The sequence below is a fragment of the Thermobia domestica genome, chromosome 1 (assembly GCF_964235325.1).
Source record: "Thermobia domestica chromosome 1, izTheDome1.hap1.1, whole genome shotgun sequence".
Lineage (NCBI taxonomy): Eukaryota > Metazoa > Arthropoda > Insecta > Zygentoma > Lepismatidae > Thermobia > Thermobia domestica.
The window spans coordinates 139,427,491-139,445,054 of record NC_137454.1 but is presented as its reverse complement, the minus strand read 5'-3'; the positions used below and the strand labels follow the sequence as shown (position 1 = coordinate 139,445,054).

General features: G+C 34.5%; 1 protein-coding gene across 3 annotated transcripts in view; it reads right to left on the bottom strand.

Moving 5' to 3' along the window:
* The window catches only part of LOC145666620 (coiled-coil domain-containing protein 125-like), a 149,452-nt gene that overhangs the window by 15,141 nt on the left and 116,747 nt on the right, over positions 1–17,564 (bottom strand). The window lies entirely within an intron of this gene.

Below are 17,564 nucleotides of genomic sequence, written 5' to 3'. Positions count from 1 at the left end.
TGTGCGTGGGTTTTCTCGGGGATTTCCCGTTTCCTCCCACTTTATTCATTCCACCATTTCATTCATCACTCATCATCACCGTCTCCTTTAGCCTAACCGGTATAACCGTGGGACATAAAACTCAAAGATTTCATTTCATTTCATTTTTTCAATTCAAGGTCATACTCCAATCACCAGGGAAAAGCGAGATTTTAAAAGTAATCGAAAACGACAGATATAAATGTTGAATTCATAGTTTCCGAAGTCGCTGAGTTTAACGGTATCAGTTTTCATCATGTTCAAGTTTATCCTCACCCCTTGTAGTGGGGGTGGAAGAGGTTGACTTTTAAAAAAAAGAATCAGATAAGTTAGCTAAATACTACTACTGTACTTAGGGCGAATTAAACATATGAACATATTTTCTCGCGCTTGCGCGGGACTCTGCGGATTGCTAGTTTTAAATATTATTTTAACGTGAATTTTTTTAAAAAATGCCACACCTAAATTCTGCCGCCCTGTGCTCGAGCACAGAACAGCACTTACCTAACTACGGGCCTGAGCATAACAAGGGTTCTAGGAATATTCCCACGGTTAACGGTGGATCTAGGGATTCTTTGGATTTTTTTTAAAAATTGATCTTTCTGAAAATACAGTGTTAGATATTTTGAATTAAAATTTAGTTTTTTCATAGTGAATGGAAAATATTCTTGAATGAGAGTATGAACCACGGAGCTCATATGTTCTAACCCCCCTATTTTGGAACTCGCCATGCCATTCTGAACGTTAACTTTTGGATTATGTGGAAAGAAAATGGGAATACTACCACATTATCTTTCTCCCAGGAGGAGCGAAGAGGTGAATAAATACAATGATGGTTCTTCTTGAGCTAAAATAGTTCCCCGTCCGGATCTCAGATTGAGGACTACCCGGAAAGAATTATCAAAGAATAATAATAATAATAATAATAATAATAATAATAATAATAATAATAATAATAATAATAATAATAATAATAATAATAATAATAATAATAATAATAATAATAATAATAATAATAATAACTTTTATTTCGGCATAGAAAGCTGGAACATATGGCCTTAACAACATGCTTGAAAACTTGAAAGGACGAAGTACAATGGGCAGATAAAGGTGAGATGATATCGAGTAATTACACAATATCCTATTCGGTTCGCGTTAAGGCCAAGAATGATGCGATAGCAATGAGAACCGACATGACACAAAGCATAACCAAAATGAAATGCTGCAGTGACCGTATCATGTTTGTAAAGCTAAGTGAAAAAGCAATGGATATTGTGATAATACAAATGTATAGATCAGTCCAATTATAATGAGCCTAAGGTCCATAACCGTCTTTACTAGTAAGGTGGAGGGCCGCAAATAGTAATAATAACAATAATAATAAAATTATTATTATTAATATTATTATTAGAACATTACAAAAGAAAAATATTTAAAAAATGTATTTGAAATATTATATACCTCTTAAATGAGGTTGATTAACAGTGCTTACAAGGACTGCGGTACCTACATCCATTCCTGTTGTTGCGAGCCGTGGAAGATGTTTAAAAAAAAAAAAATCTCCAAGGCAGCTTCTGAAGCGATTCTTCACAATTTTCATGGTGGAAAATGCACTTTCACACGAATAAGAACTACCAAACATTGACACTATTTTCCGACCAAACGCACAAAAGTTAGGGAAACGTTTGTTAGAAAGCAGCCTGAAAATATCTACTCCTTTCTGTCCTTCTCTGAAAGAATGGATTATCCTGAAGGTTACAAAATTCGAGCTGTAAGTTTGAAGGTTGTTCTTCGATGTCCGTTGTCAATGGATTTGTAAATAATGCAATGTCGCTTTTTAGTTTGTCAAAATTTGGGAATCTTACATTAAATTAATTCATGATACATTCGCTGTCTATAGAATTAAGAAAAATCAAATGCTTCCGTTTCAAAATCGATTGGAACTTGGAAAGTGTGCTAACTTATTTTTCTTCTAGGCAGAGTTCGATGAAGAAAGGGTCTGCTCTACAAAGCTAGATCAGATGTGTTGGTTTGGTTTGGTTATGTTTATTGAAGTAATCGTCCCTTTCAGCAACGGTGCCTTGCCGGTAGTTACATTACCGACTATAGTGTTGTTGTGGATGACCGCGCCTTTTTGTTGTACAAAAGCGCTAAATGGATGCCTTTTTTTTCGAAAGAAGAATGGAAACATTAAGAGAATGAATACATATAAATGAAAATATTATCACTAATAACAATTGTAAATTGCGAGAGCTTTGTGGGCCGCAGAAAATGGTTTGACGGGTCGCCATTTGCACAGCTCTGGTATAGATCAACAAAAAGACCATAATGACAATGACGTAGAAGTAATATATGACGAGATTAGTGACATATTGTATCAGAAGGGAAAAGGTGTTAGGTTTGATGACGCTCTAAGCTACTGAAATCCTTTATATATCCAATTGTCCTTTGTCAATGACAAATTGTAGCTGTTTTTCGTGTTGAATGTGTTATATGGTGATTATGGACCCAATTCATTTTAGGAAGCAGGCTAGCAGGAACGTCTTCATTACGTACATCATAAAAGCCTACACAACACAAAACGTTACTGTATGTGGGTTGGTTTTGTTTTTATCTTATATTTTGGACATCCAGTTTAGTTTTTCCCTTTAATTTTCCCCCCCCCTCCCCCCAAGAGAGAGAGGGGCCCTAAGCTATAGCTTGTTTAGCTTATGCGAAAATCCGGTACTAAGCTCGTTTACACTCTTATCAAGCTACGTTTCAAGACTAGTGTACGAGACGTAAAGATACTTCTAGGAGCAAACATTAATTCGGATCACAATCTTCTAGTGGCGGAAATGCAAATATAGTCAAAGTCAATCAAGAAAAATGGGAGTAGAAATCGAAAATGAAACTTAGAGCGACTAAGAAGTATGGACAGTGATGTGAAAGAAAACATTGAACAAAAATTCTGTGCATTGGCCGATATGGTAGACGATGTAGAAAATAGCTGGGGAAAAGTTAAACAGATTCTAAGGCACACTCCATAACAACATTGGCAGGATGGAAAAACACCGAGAAAAACATGGATAACTGAAGCGATGCTTAAGAAGATGGGGGAACGCAGAAGGGCGATAACCAATAATATCTACGAATACAAAAGACTGAATAATGAATCGAGAAGAGAGACTGACAAAGTGAAAGAGAAGTACATGGAGCAGAAATAGAAAGAACTAATGAAACTTCAACGACGCGGCAGATATGATCTGATGTATCAGAAAGCACAAGAATTAGGAGGGAAGGCTAACACAAGTATGCGCACGTTTGGGATCTAAGATCGACAAGGCCTGTAGTTACTGACCATCAAAGAACCCTTAGAAGCTGGGAGGAACACATAAAGGAATTATATGACAAAAGGAACCACCCAAAAGATATTCCAATCGAAGCAGAAGAAGAGGTTTAGTCAGCGCTCCTGGATGAATATGGAATAAAAACAATGTAAAGAAATGGAAGAGTCCCGAGGAAACCTAGATATATAGCCTAGCCTACGTGGGTTGGGGTCAATATTTGATTTGATTTGTAGAGGATATTATTTGAAGGTTCCCCCTTTCTGGAATTTTTGTCTGTAACTCTAATCAATGTTGACTTTAGTTTTTCACGGGGATGAATTTGTGGATGTTGGAGTGAGAAAACCTACAGTAAAAATATTTTTGATTATCTAGGAGTTACTCCTCTTAAGATAAGATTGTATCCTCGTCGCCATAAGTGCCTTTACATCGCAGTGACGGGTATGTGACCGCGCAGTACTCCAAGGAAGGGATGGTTGTATAAGAATTTTTGATTAATTTTGAAGAGTTTTTATTTTGACTAGGGAATTAACATAGGTATAGGGAGTAAAGACACAGATTTGAAGCATCAGTGCACGAAAAGATTCGTATTCTCAGTTTTTCTATTTATTGTTTTATATGTTAAGTTAAACACCACAATATGTATCACTGATATCGCAGATCGTATTATTTTGTAAAATCGTGTCTGTAAACTATTGTCAAAACATTCATCTCAAGACATGATGTAGAGAAAAGAGAAAGAGATGAGGCATCTGTAATATATGTATAATTACTCAATAAGTAATTATAAGTAAATTAGACTCAATAAGTAATTGTAGAAATTAGTTAAAGGACACGTAAGAGAGCGAAAAGGAGGTCTGGAAGTCTGAACTTTTTAGAAACGTCCTAGATAGGTGAAAATATAGTTAAAAATTGCAAAAGGTATCATGTAATTTATCTTTCTTTTCTTATATCCTAGTATACTTTTTTCTTTCACGTCCAAACATCTCTATTCAGAATTACGAGATGTTTGTGAAGAGAGGTGAAGAGAGAAACATTTCCATCTCAAGAATTATATCAGAAAAAAATCTTTTGACCTAGGCTAGATTCGAACTCGTAACCCTTGAATCCATAAGTCTGGGCTCTACCGATTGAGCTAACAATTGCTGTTGCAAAAGCCTGATTTCTACAACTACCGGTTGCTGAATGGAGTGTATTAACGAAATTGGCCGAGATAATTGCTTCATATAGCTATTGCAATAATAATAATAATAATAATAATAATAATAATAATAATAATAATAATAATAATAATAATAATAATAATAATAATAATAATAATAATAATAATAATAATACTAATACTAATACTAATAATAATAATAATAATAATAATAATAATAATAATAATAATAATAATAATAATAATAATAATAATAATAAAGAAGATGATGAACAGAATTTAAAATGTCGCATTGTTAAAAAATTTGGTGTGCGAAGTTAGTCCTAATATGAGATTTTATTAATTATATATAATAAATGTAAGCGTGGTTTATTCGTGCGTGCTACTCAAACTGCGCAACTCATAAGGGTTGTACGCATATGGTACAGTAGCCTTGCGTCCTCCAACCGTGAAGAAAGATTCGGTTTGAACCTATGCGTGTCCTAAGAGGAAGGAGGAGATTCAAAGAAAGAGAAATGGTTTAGAAATTATGCAAAAATAGAATATCTCACGAGGTGAGGTGATATAGAGTTCAGCGTGTCTTTCAGCTGTGACTCTATACAAGATGTGCATCTACGACTTAACGTGGAACCCGAACCACACGACTCCTGCCGGGAATCGAAACCCGTATCATCTCTAGCTCTATCATGAGAGACACACAAGGGCGCCCATATTGTGGTTTTCAAAGGGGGCAAGTATAAGCGACATTTCAAATATAGTTCCAAATTTTGGGGTAAATATTCAAACAATTTTTGGGTTTTTGATCTTGCAAAGTATAATTTCCTCTAGAGGGGGCAATCGCCCCCTCTTACTCCCTTAATGGGCGCCCCTGGAGACACAGGGACATGCAAAAATAATCGAAAATAAACGATATTAATGTTAAATCCATAGCTATTGAGTACATGAATTATGAAACCTTCTATATCGTTCACATCAAAGTTTAGCATTATCGGCATGGAGGTTTAATGGGAGGGGTGAAAATTTAATAATTCTTAATTGAAAGATATGAGTGTCTATTCAATAGTTTTCGGGGTTGCTGAAATTAATAATTACACTCCAGATACCATTAAAGCCCAAAGCTTTACTCTTTCGTTAGCAGGAACGTTATTCATTTACTTAACTCAGGAGACCTTAAAGTTAAGGATATGAAACTCCATGCATATATTTCTAATTCAAAATTATTAGATACGTATTGTAGCTTAGACTTCTAAGGAGGGGAAGGGCCAATTTATGCAATGATTTCCTTCACATTCGAATAAAATATTGATCCATTATATTGCGAAAACTCATTTCGAGTAGTGTCATTGCTAATAGTTTTCCGTATTTGTTTAGACCCCTACTCATTTATAACAGAATCTCACTTTTCCTGTAACACCTAAGCAAGCACTTAGTAAAGTAAATGCAATTAAAATCTATATTCATAGGACAGTGGTGCAAATGCAGTTGAGCTCTTCGGCAATCTTTAGCATGGAAAGAGAAAAAAGCCACCACATTGATATTGGAAAAGTAGCTAATGAATTCCTCCCCGAAAAAGGTCACCGCACATTTATTTTACAGATGGTGGTTTATAGCTATATTTAAGTTTGTTGAAATTGCTCCATAGTTGTGGGGGCGAGACACTGAAGTCATCCGTAATAAGGGGGCAAGTGGCATGTAAAAGTACTCAATATGAACAATATTAATATCGAAATCGTTATGGTATTAGTTTTCGTAGTCGCAGATGAATAGTGACGCTGTCGATGTTGCTTAAGTTCCAGTTAAGCCTTGGTTGGCATGGAGGTCAGAGTGGGAGGGTGACAGGCAAATAAATAAATAAATAAAATAAAATAAAATCGAAAACATCCTTTATTTGTGTCGAATATATAGTTTTCGGGATCTCTGACATAAACAGTAATATTCCAGATGTGGTATATGACCAAGGTTGGCCCCATTCGCATGCGGTTTCAGAGGAGAGAACCGGTGAAGATTTCAGAACAGTTCCTTTGACTTAAGTTTCAATACACTTAGAGTGAGGAGTGGTAATACACAAATACTGGTGTCACATCCGGACCTATCAGAGGTATTTCTGGGGAACTGTCGTTGCTCCAGGGAGGCATTACCCCATGATCAGTCCCTAAAATTCTTACTGCTTTACAGGAGCGTAGGCAGGAATTTATTTCAGTGATCGAAAGCATTTTTAGGGTTAAATTGTTCAGATGGTAATGTATACGTATACTAAATTCGTTTAAAATCCCTCCAGGAGCCCATGTTGCATCGTACGTTCAACTGTACTTTTTTCTGAATCAAAACTTTCTCTCTCTCTCTCTCTCTCTCTCTCTCTCTATATATATATATATATATATATATATATATATATATATATATATATATAAAACAGTAACAGGATCGGTTGTAGACATTTTGTAAGTGTAAATAAACAATATTTAGTCGCCCCCGCCTAAATGATAATAAAAGAATAGAATGCTGTAATGGACAAAAATTCTTCAGATAATTGTTACAGTTACAAATTTCTTCAATATATAATAATTCAGTCTTCCTGTGAGTATTAAAGGAAAATGGCGAAATTAAACCTAATTAACTGTGGATGAATCATGACCAAAGTTCCAGTTTTAATAATTTATATATTTTTTTATTAAATAAGCACAGGAAACAACTAAAATGTATACCTAAGATGTATTTTGACAAATACAGTTGAAACATAAAAGCCGAAATAGAATAAACCTAATGAGCTTTAAGTTTAACATTATCACAGGTTTGATTTTGACAAAGAGATATGCTCTTACACTTCATTAAAAGCATATTAAAATAGTGTTTTCCAGTGATACAAATATTGTAGTGAGATTAATTTCTCGTTTTCTTTGTTACTGTAAAGTTCATGTTATAAAGACACTTTTCTGGCTTTCAATTTGGCAAAATCTCTTATTATTGCATCAATATCAATTTCATTCAGAATGTAATTTTCAATGGCCATCAAAGCTAGTCCATTTAATCGTTCTTGAGATGTACTTGATTTCAAATAATTCTTTATTAATTTTAGTTAAACTAGTTCAATACACAACAAATGACAAAAGTGTGTGTCTTAATTGATATTTAATTTGTCCTCGATCCAGTAGCAGCACTTTAAAATCAGGTTCCTTCGCAAAAATTCTTTTCAGGGCCTTTTAGGCCTATAGAACAATTCAATTCTTTCATGTTTCTTTCCAACATAAACGTACGAAATCAGGCAGTAACACAATATAAACACAAGCAAAGATGCACCTAAGATTTTTCTTTCGGGTTCGAAGATTTTTCGGAATAGCCTACAAATGCAAATAATTTTGTGTATCTGCCCCTGAAATTGTGCTAATTGAAGGATCCAGACTCTCAGACTACCTGTGCAGTGTTTCGTCCACACATATTTTTAGGGGGCCATTTTCCCCCGGAAGGAGATCAAAATAATACGTCTGTAATATAATAATAAATAAAAGAATAGCAGCAGTGGCCCTCTGAATACTAAGTGTACCCCCCGGAAGATTTTTTCTGAAAGGAACACTGCACCTATTAGGGATGCCCACGAGACAAGATGTGTAGCTGTCTCGTCTGGAAAATGTGTTGTAAAAATGATGTCTCGACTCGAAAAATGTATATTTCGATATTGGAAGAACCGTGTCTCGACTCGAATTTTGTTTGGAAAATCCTGTCTCGATTCGTCTCGTGCGCATCCCTAGCACCTATGTCGGTGCATCCCTGAACACAAGTAACTAATAATCAAAACTCTACTTTGCATTAGAATTATTACTAATTTAAAATATCGCTCCATCTAAATTTAATAACAGAGAATGGATTAATACTTATTGTTATACTGTTATAAACAACAAGCATCTGTATATGCTGCTGTGATTGAAAGTGAGAGTACTGAAAAAAAACTACTTGTCATCCAAATGACCTTTCATCGCTTTCGATTATATCCTTTCAAGTTATATACTTATATGCCGCGTGAAAACTAATTGTATTCAAACATATTTTGAAATACATGAAATTTAATTCAGACACGTAACAGAAATGACCGCATCGTCCCATTTTAATTCAACAATTAAATTACTGCAATCAGGTAAAATAACCTTACAGTTTCAAAAGAATGTCGACCTGCAAATGCTTCGTTAACAGTGACTGGTATTGACAACTCCCCACCTCAACATTTGTATGATTTTGTCCAGAACGCGAAAGAAACCTTTTAGAGCCTTCGGTTGAATCTTATCTTCTTTCATGTTTTGTAGCTTTATTTTCCGATAAAATGCTCACTTGGTTTTATATCGTTGCTCATTATTATTACATGAAAAACAAAGTACTATTAAAAAGTGAAAGCACACATCATTATAAATTTAAAAAATAAAACAAAAACGAAATGACTTAGGATAGAAATGAAAATCTTGACGAACGACAAATGAACTAATAGATATTAAACAAAGTGAGCATTAAGCAGTGGACAGCGATTTGAGCCATTAGGAACTTAAGTTAAAATTTCCCTCAGAAATGATTTTTAAAAAATCCATTTCTACTGCCCGTCTTTTCTTAGTATTCGCTCCACTCCCTGGGCGAATGGACAAGAAAAGCCTACTTGCTTGCACGGGGGCCCGAAGAATTGTTTAGAGGGGTCATCTTCCTGGTTGGTATATTACGTTTGGTATTTTTTATTTGTATTAAGAAAATCTTAAGAAATTATACATATATATTATACTTGTCGTAAGCCAGGTGGGGCAAGGCCCCCTCGTCCCCTTTTGGACGCCCATGCTTGTTTCAACTTTGATAATGTGAATTTCATTTACGGTGATCTTTCTCAACCCTTAACTGAGGTCATTGAACCAAAGTACTATGCGAAGACACTGTTTAAGACAAGATGGACGAGCACCCTTGGAGAGACATTTCTTTCTACTGTGATAATGCCACCCAATCCATAAACAATACTTGCGGTTGAATTCCTTTCGTTTGTTGATCCATTCGGATTTTAAAGACATATTTGGCAATGATATTCTCTAGCAAGGTGTCGGAAGGATTGTTGAGGAAGGAATGAAGAGTCTGTTATATTTGTATTTTGTGCATATGGTGGGATTGTGGAAAGAATACCACTGTCTTTAGCTCTACGGTCATAGTGCTTAATACAACATCTATTGGAAAGCAAAATTTACCTTCATTTTATCTCATATTCGTAAAATATCCCTTTTCCCTCTTTAAAAAGATCTATCCTGTGCTGTGGAAATTTTCCTCAAACTAGCATCACTTGTGCGTGTGGTATTGGCATCAATTGATGTACGAGTCCATTTCATTTGTAAAGGGTGTTTTACAGCCAACCACGCAAAGATTCGACTTTATTGTCCTTTTGATGTATTTTATCTGTATCTCAGTCTGTACAATATTTATTTGAAGCTATATGAGGAAAAAATTTATCATAACATTTTTGAAATAAATATTTACATTTAAAACAAAATTCATTTTTCTAATTTGGCTCCCTGTTCACCTGGCGCCTCCTGCGAACGCGTAGTTCGCAGGCTTCAAGATCCGGCCCTGCAGTAACAATGAAATTCTGTATTACCGCCCGACTATCGTTGTTGTTAAAACATTCATGATATGACGTAGGGAAATGAGTTACATTAGGGTTCTAAGATCTAATATCAAAGTTGAAACATCGCAAGTAAAACAAAAACATGTAATAGCAAATAGTTTTGAAAATAATTTCAGTTTAAACTAGCTGCGACTACATTTAATTCAAAATTGAACTTCTGGAGTGCAACACATGAGTGTAGCTAAAAGAAAAAATCAATAAGAACAGTCGGGATTTGAACCTAAGCCACACAAGTAGGAGTTCCTTACACTAATTATTCATCTATTATATTTTGTTTACTAAAAATATTTTCCATGCAGCAAAATGCCATTTCACACTGAAACATTAACAACATAAGAACAAAGATTTCAAGAAAATTTGCCAAAGCTCATGTATTAAAGGTATCCTGGTATTCCCCCAGTGGTACTGCAAAATCACTAGTCAGGATGCCTCGTATCGAAATTTGTACTGGGAGACTCTCAATTACGAAGCGTCAACACTAACCAGTAACCTTCGTTCGCTCAGTAAATGTCTTCAAATTACTTTTCTGTAATTATTTTTCAAAAATGTTTATTATTTTCATGAAGCAAAGAGTGCATCTTCTACTTGGGTTGAGAACTATATCTACTATACTTCTAACAGTCAACTAATAGTTGATGTTCATTATTTCTATCGATTTTCTACGTCTACTAAGTTATTTCAATTTTTTATAAGTTTTCCCTTCCGTTTATGACAATGATTAGAAATGAAGGCTCCTCTTCTTATACAAATCTTGATCATTGTAACATTTTTTAGTCAAAATTCTGAATTATTGAAAATATTTAAATTAGTTAGAATGAAGAGAATAATACTAAGAAACATGGTTAGAAAAAAAGAAACATTGTTGTTTAACGAATTGATAAAATCAAGCTTTTTCAAAACAAAAAAAAAATACTGTATGGTATGGGATGATCATGGAAAAAGTAAAAATAGCCATCGAGGACACACTAACCAACTACTGTACGCGGATAAGTCCAGGTTCGTTAACTTGGTAGACGTATATGAAGAAACCACTAACAAAAAATAGCTGATAGCTTTACGCCTAGTCACTTCAGCGACCTCGAAACTATATTTTCGCAAACACCGCGAGGGGCAGGGAGGGAGTAACAGAACGCACACAGCTCGCTGTATGGCTTTAGGGCAAATACCTAAAGGCATAAGCAATAGGCCACTTGACCAAGAGCAATGTTGCCAAACGTAAACAGCGACGCATTACCTTCAACACAAAATCACTGACCCTTCGATTGATTGATTGATTTTTTGAGTTTATCGTCCCGTTCAGCAGCGAGGCTATATGAGACGTGGACCTACTGATTAACGTGGAATCCGAACCACATGAGCTCCCGCCGGGAATCGAACCCGGGTCTCCCGCGCCAAAGGCGCGTACGCTAACCGCTTAGCCACGGAGGAGCTCCACTGACCCTTCGAACAAGATAACATTGTTGCGCTCTCAGAGTCAGGTTTTAATTGCATTTGTGTTGAAGAAATGAAATGAAATCTTTAAGTTTTACGTCCCACGGTTGTGCCGGTTAGACTAAAGGAGACGGTGATGATGAGTAATGAATGAAATGAAGAGAGTGGGAGGAAATAGGAGAACCCCGAGGAAACCGACGCACACGGTGTTCGTCCGCCACAAAGTTCAATTGGCGGGGGCTGGGATCGAACCCGAGGCCCCAAGCACTAGAGGTGAAAGCTCTGCCACTGAGCCACCGCGGCCCTAAAGGAAAAGAAAAGAAAAGCGCACCCAAGACAATACCTTTAGAGTTGTGGGGAAACTTGTCCAAATAGACTTTTCTTTTTATTTACATTTAAAAAGAAATAAAATATATTTCCATGATGGAATAAAATTCCACTAATATAATAGACATCTAAATTAGAAATAGCAAAAACAGCTGAAAGTAAGGAGAAAGCAGTAATTTCACATCAGGTTCCAAAGAGAATAAACAGCACCGAGTAAGCAAACAACAGCGTTACTCCTCCTGTAGTCCTGTCCCGAGCATGTGTCGAAGGTGACGTCATTGCACGATATGACGGAAACGCGTTCAGTGATGAACTTACCAAGCCAGTAACTACTGTATTTACACCACACTCTACAAAGTGCCTTTTATCTATACAGGATTATGCGCGATCAACATTATAACTGTTACATTTTTCATTCTCTGTTGCAAGAAAATAATTGACATGAGGATAGGACCTGTACTTAAACGCAAAATTACATAAACGGTCTGGTAGTTTTAGTTAGAACGATTCGTCAAGTGGAGGTGGGGTAAGTTCTCAAACATTTAAATATACGACGTCTTACATGCTGTAGGTGCACTACGCAACCAGTTACTAGAGAACAAACCCCGAAGTAGGACTGGTATGAAAACGAGACAATACGAGACTATTTACAGTATTAGTCTCCTTTCAACCGACAAATAGCGGTCTCAGTCTCGTCTCGATAGTTTCGAAATAAATTATTTGAAATTATTCCACACTAAATTCGACAGTAGATAAATAAAATACACCTCCAATAGTTCTCCCTATTGCTTCAGAATATATAATGGATGCACCTAGGATACTACTAGATATCTACTACTAGATAAAGTATGAATTAGCAATTCATATACAACATTCGAAAATACATATGTCTGTTTCCATTAAATATACTCATTGTTTCTTAAACTATTTATTTACTAATTGAAATACCCGGCGTTGCACGGGAAGAATGGGTTTATATTTCAGATATATTTGAGATTAGTTTTCCCAGTAGAATACATATTTGAATCGGAATGAAATAGTACGAATCCATTTCCAGCAGGAGCAAATGAATTAACTTGCCGCTAACGAAGAATAAAAACTTGGGCTTTTATGGTATCGGGAGTGTCATTATTCACTTCAGCGACCCCGAAAACTATTGAATAGACACTCATATCTTTCAATTAGGACTTTTTAGGACCTCGAAAGCTATGGATTTAACATTAATATCGTTTATTTTCGATTATTTTTACATGTATCTGTGTCACCCATGATAGAGCTAGAGGTGATATGGGTTTCGATTCCCGGCAGGAGTCGTGTGGTTCGGGTTCCACGTTAAGTCGTAGATGCATATCTTGTATAGAGTCACAGCTGAAAGACACGCTGAACTCTATATCACCTCACCTCGTGAGATATTCTATTTTTGCATAATTTCTAAACCATTTCTCTTTCTTTGAATCTCCTCCTTCCTCTTAGGACACGCATAGGTTCAAACCGAATCTTTCTTCACGGTTGGAGGACGCAAGGCTACTGTACCATACGCGTACAACCCTTATGAGTTGCGCAGTTTGAGTAGCACGCACGAATAAACCACGCTTACATTTATTATATATAATTAATAAAATCACATATTAGGACTAACTTCGCACACCAAACTTTTAACAATGCGACTTTTTAAATTCTGTTCTTCATCTTTTTATTATTATTATTATTATTATTATTATTATTATTATTATTATTATTATTATTATTATTATTATTATTATTATTATTATTATTGCAATAGCTATATGAAGCAATTATCTCGGCCAATTTCGTTAATACACACCATTCAGCAACCGGTAGTTGTAAAAATCAGGCTTTTGCAACAGCAATTGTTAGCTCAATCGGTAGAGCGCAGACTTATGGATTTAAGGGTTACGAGTTCGAATCTAGCCTAGGTCAAAAGATTTTTTTCTGATATAATTCTTGAGATGGAAATGTTTCTCTCTTCACCTCTCTTCACAAACATCTCGTAATTCTGAATAGAGATGTTTGGATGTGAAAGAAAAAAGTATACTAGGATATAAGAAAAGAAAGATAAATTACATGATACCTTTTGCAATTTTTAACTATATTTTCACCTATCTAGGACGTTTCTAAAAAGTTCAGACTTCCAGACCTCCTTTTCGCTCTCTTACGTGTCCTTTAACTAATTTCTACAATTACTTATTGAGTCTAATTTACTTATAATTACTTATTGAGTAATTATACATATATTACAGATGTCTCATCTCTTTCTCTTTTCTCTACATCATGTCTTGAGATGAATGTTTTGACAATAGTTTACAGACACGATTTTACAAAATAATACGATCTGCGATATCAGTGATACATATTGTGGTGTTTAACTTAACATATAAAACAATAAATAGAAAAACTGAGAATACGAATCTTTTCGTGCACTGATGCTTCAAATCTGTGTCTTTACTCCCTATACCTATGTTAATTCCCTAGTCAAAATAAAAACTCTTCAAAATTAATCAAAAATTCTTATACAACCATCCCTTCCTTGGAGTACTGCGCGGTCACATACCCGTCACTGCGATGTAAAGGCACTTCTGGCGACGAGGATACATAAATTATGAATTTTCTGATCTTGTTAAGAGCCGAGTGAGGGTTTCTGCGAAAAAAAAAGTCACCAAAAGTATTTCACTTTTGTTGTAAAACTATCACTAAATACATTTGGGATGCTCAATTCGAAAACGTCTCTTGTCCACTTTCCTGGAATGTATTTGTGGTTTTTACTTTGCTAGTATTTAATTTCAGTTTATTTATCCCATTATTATTATTATTATTATTATTATTATTATTATTATTATTATTATTATTATTATTATTATTATTATTATTATTTGCTTAGTTTCAGGTGTAGAAATTAAGATAATAATAAAAAGAAACCTGATTTACCGAAAAGTTTGCAAAATGGATAAGAAATATTTTGGAAGTAGGCAACACATTTATGGTTCATGTGAAGCTGCTGTTCTCACGTCAGTAAGAGAGAAATTACGTATAACACTTGTTCATGTATTTACGCAAATGGAATTGCATAATAAAAACGGAAAAATTAGTTCAAGGTCATGCGTATTACTGCATGATATGAAGAACATTTGTCATGTGCAAATTGTAATCACAACAACCTTTTCAAGAATTCGACGACACGTGATCTAGAATTTCGCTCTTGAACCAGTTATGATTCAACTAAAAAAAAAAAGAAAAAGAAAAAGGTACGTGGAATGTGTGCGAAAAATTTTTCACTAAATGTGATCATGATGATTGGAATCTATTTTGTGTTTTACTGTAAAGAAACAAATCGTTAATCGATATTCATGATATGAATTAATCATTCTTTAAAATGTTCTGAAACAAGCTTAACGCCGAAAAAAAAAAAAAACACGGAAAGTAAATGTTTTTATACTATACGACTAAAGCAATAATAATAGTAAAGCACAACTTTCTGTTAAAATTTTATAATTCCAATACTGTCTAACAATTTATAATTTTTGGCAATGCCTTGGCTGTGAAGCACGGGACGTATTGTTTCAGTGGCATCCAGACTCTTCTCAGCTTTCCAGTTCGAAAAGTTATAATTTGCTTTGTATGACCTTGTCTGAGTTTTTAAAAATATGTTTTGAGATCGTCAAAATAATAGAGACTTTCTGGTTCTTTGTATAAGCGAATGTCCTGTTTAACTACTTAATATGTTTTTCAACCAAAGTTTGGGTTCGATTATCAGTAACATTATAAGCAAGAAATCGTTGGAAAGAGTATCCATCCAATAAAATCCACAATCAATGTTACTTAATTACAAGACTATAATTTCTACGTACCAGCCATTATATCGCACGAAAACTATAAATTTAAATATCTAATATGATATGATTAAGATTAATCATCGTACTAAAAATAATAATGTGGAGTAGTATTTGTCCTCTATATAAATTGTTGATGGCTATATGAACGGGAAATAATATCCAAATGTAATGTTTTTTTTTTTTTTACGGAACGCTGGACTTAAAAAAAAAAGACAATTCCGCTAAAAATGGGAAGTCTGGCCATCCTACTTTAAAATGAATCACTGCACGTACACAAATTTATTGTTAACAACAACAACATTAAAAATACAAATTCATTCGCGGGTGATTATTTATCATATCTACAACGTAACAACCTGAACTTCTCATTGTATTTTCCCCTTGAATTAGCTTTAACTTTATACCCAAATTCGGTGTTATTTTTACCAACGAAACATTTTCCCGTGTTTCTTATACTTAAAAAGAAAGAAAAAAACTTTTGAACTTAATTATTTGGGAATGATTTTTTCGTAATTTTTAAAGTTTTATTTTCAGGATCAGTGTACTTTTCTTTAACATTGGGACTTGCTGCGTTATATAGAATTCGTTCTCACGGATATTGAAGGAACTGCGTAGTTTTTAGAACAATAGGATCATTCATATTTCTGGGACTTAGCTAACCTGTGAATATGTAGATAAAGGAGTTCACAGATTGTCAATTCCAGTGACCAGCAAATTGATGGGTCAGAGGCTGAACCGTGGACCATGTCCATTTTCGTTCGCGTGCAATGTGTTAATGAGGTAATTGCAGAAACAGTTCATCTGTGCTACGATGTATAGAGAAAAGATCTTTTCAAATTTTGGTTCTTATTATTCACTAGTTGTATAGTAAATAATAACTTGTCTGAAAAGAGCATTAGAATCTCCTCATACATTACGAAAAAGTACTATAATATTCAGACAAAAGTGCCAATTGGATATCCTACTTATAGTTGTAAATTCTTTCTTGATTGCCATCCAGCTATGCTTTAAAATAACGAGTTTGCAGTTTGAGTATTATCAAAGCGGTCGTTAAACACAAGAAGGTAACCGAATTAATCCCCTTGGCGTCTCTATATCCTTTGAGGGATATCAACTTGGATACCCTCGGCATATAAATTTGTTCAAGGTATCACAGTAGCACTTAAAGTGTTAAGACCAATTGACTACTGGTTCTTAAAACTAACATGGAAATGTATGTTATAAACAGTTTACACAAGATAAGATCGGAAACAGGAAGAACTTTTTACATTGTTTGTATTGAGATTATATTGTATTGAGATTGTATTGTTTGTATTTTACTGGTACATTGAACTCTTTCTTTATACTGTTAGAAACTCAAGTGATGTCACAACTCCTCACACAATTTTGGGGATATCAGGGAGAATACAAGTGTAAATTAACAAAACAGGAGCATATTCAGGACTGAAAGATTGTAGATTCATCAGCAGTCATCACTGTCAATTGTCAACTACCCTAAGTGATGTATTACGTGGATAGAAGTGCCTCTATAAAACTTGGTTTTGTCTGTAGTAATTATTAATAAGAATAGCAAATATCAATATAAATTGTCAATATTTTTAAACTATGCGAAGTGCATAAAAAAAAGACAAACAATTGTTGAGAAAATAAAACATTTAATTGATATTCACTTTTTTTTTTTTTTTTTTTAACGGAGCTACTAGTTGAAACTGTCAGTATTCATGTTAGGAAAACTCAAAGAAATAGCATCTTAACACTCAGAAATTAACAAAGGTTTTAATTTTATTAATTAAAAAGTATGGCTCTTAACT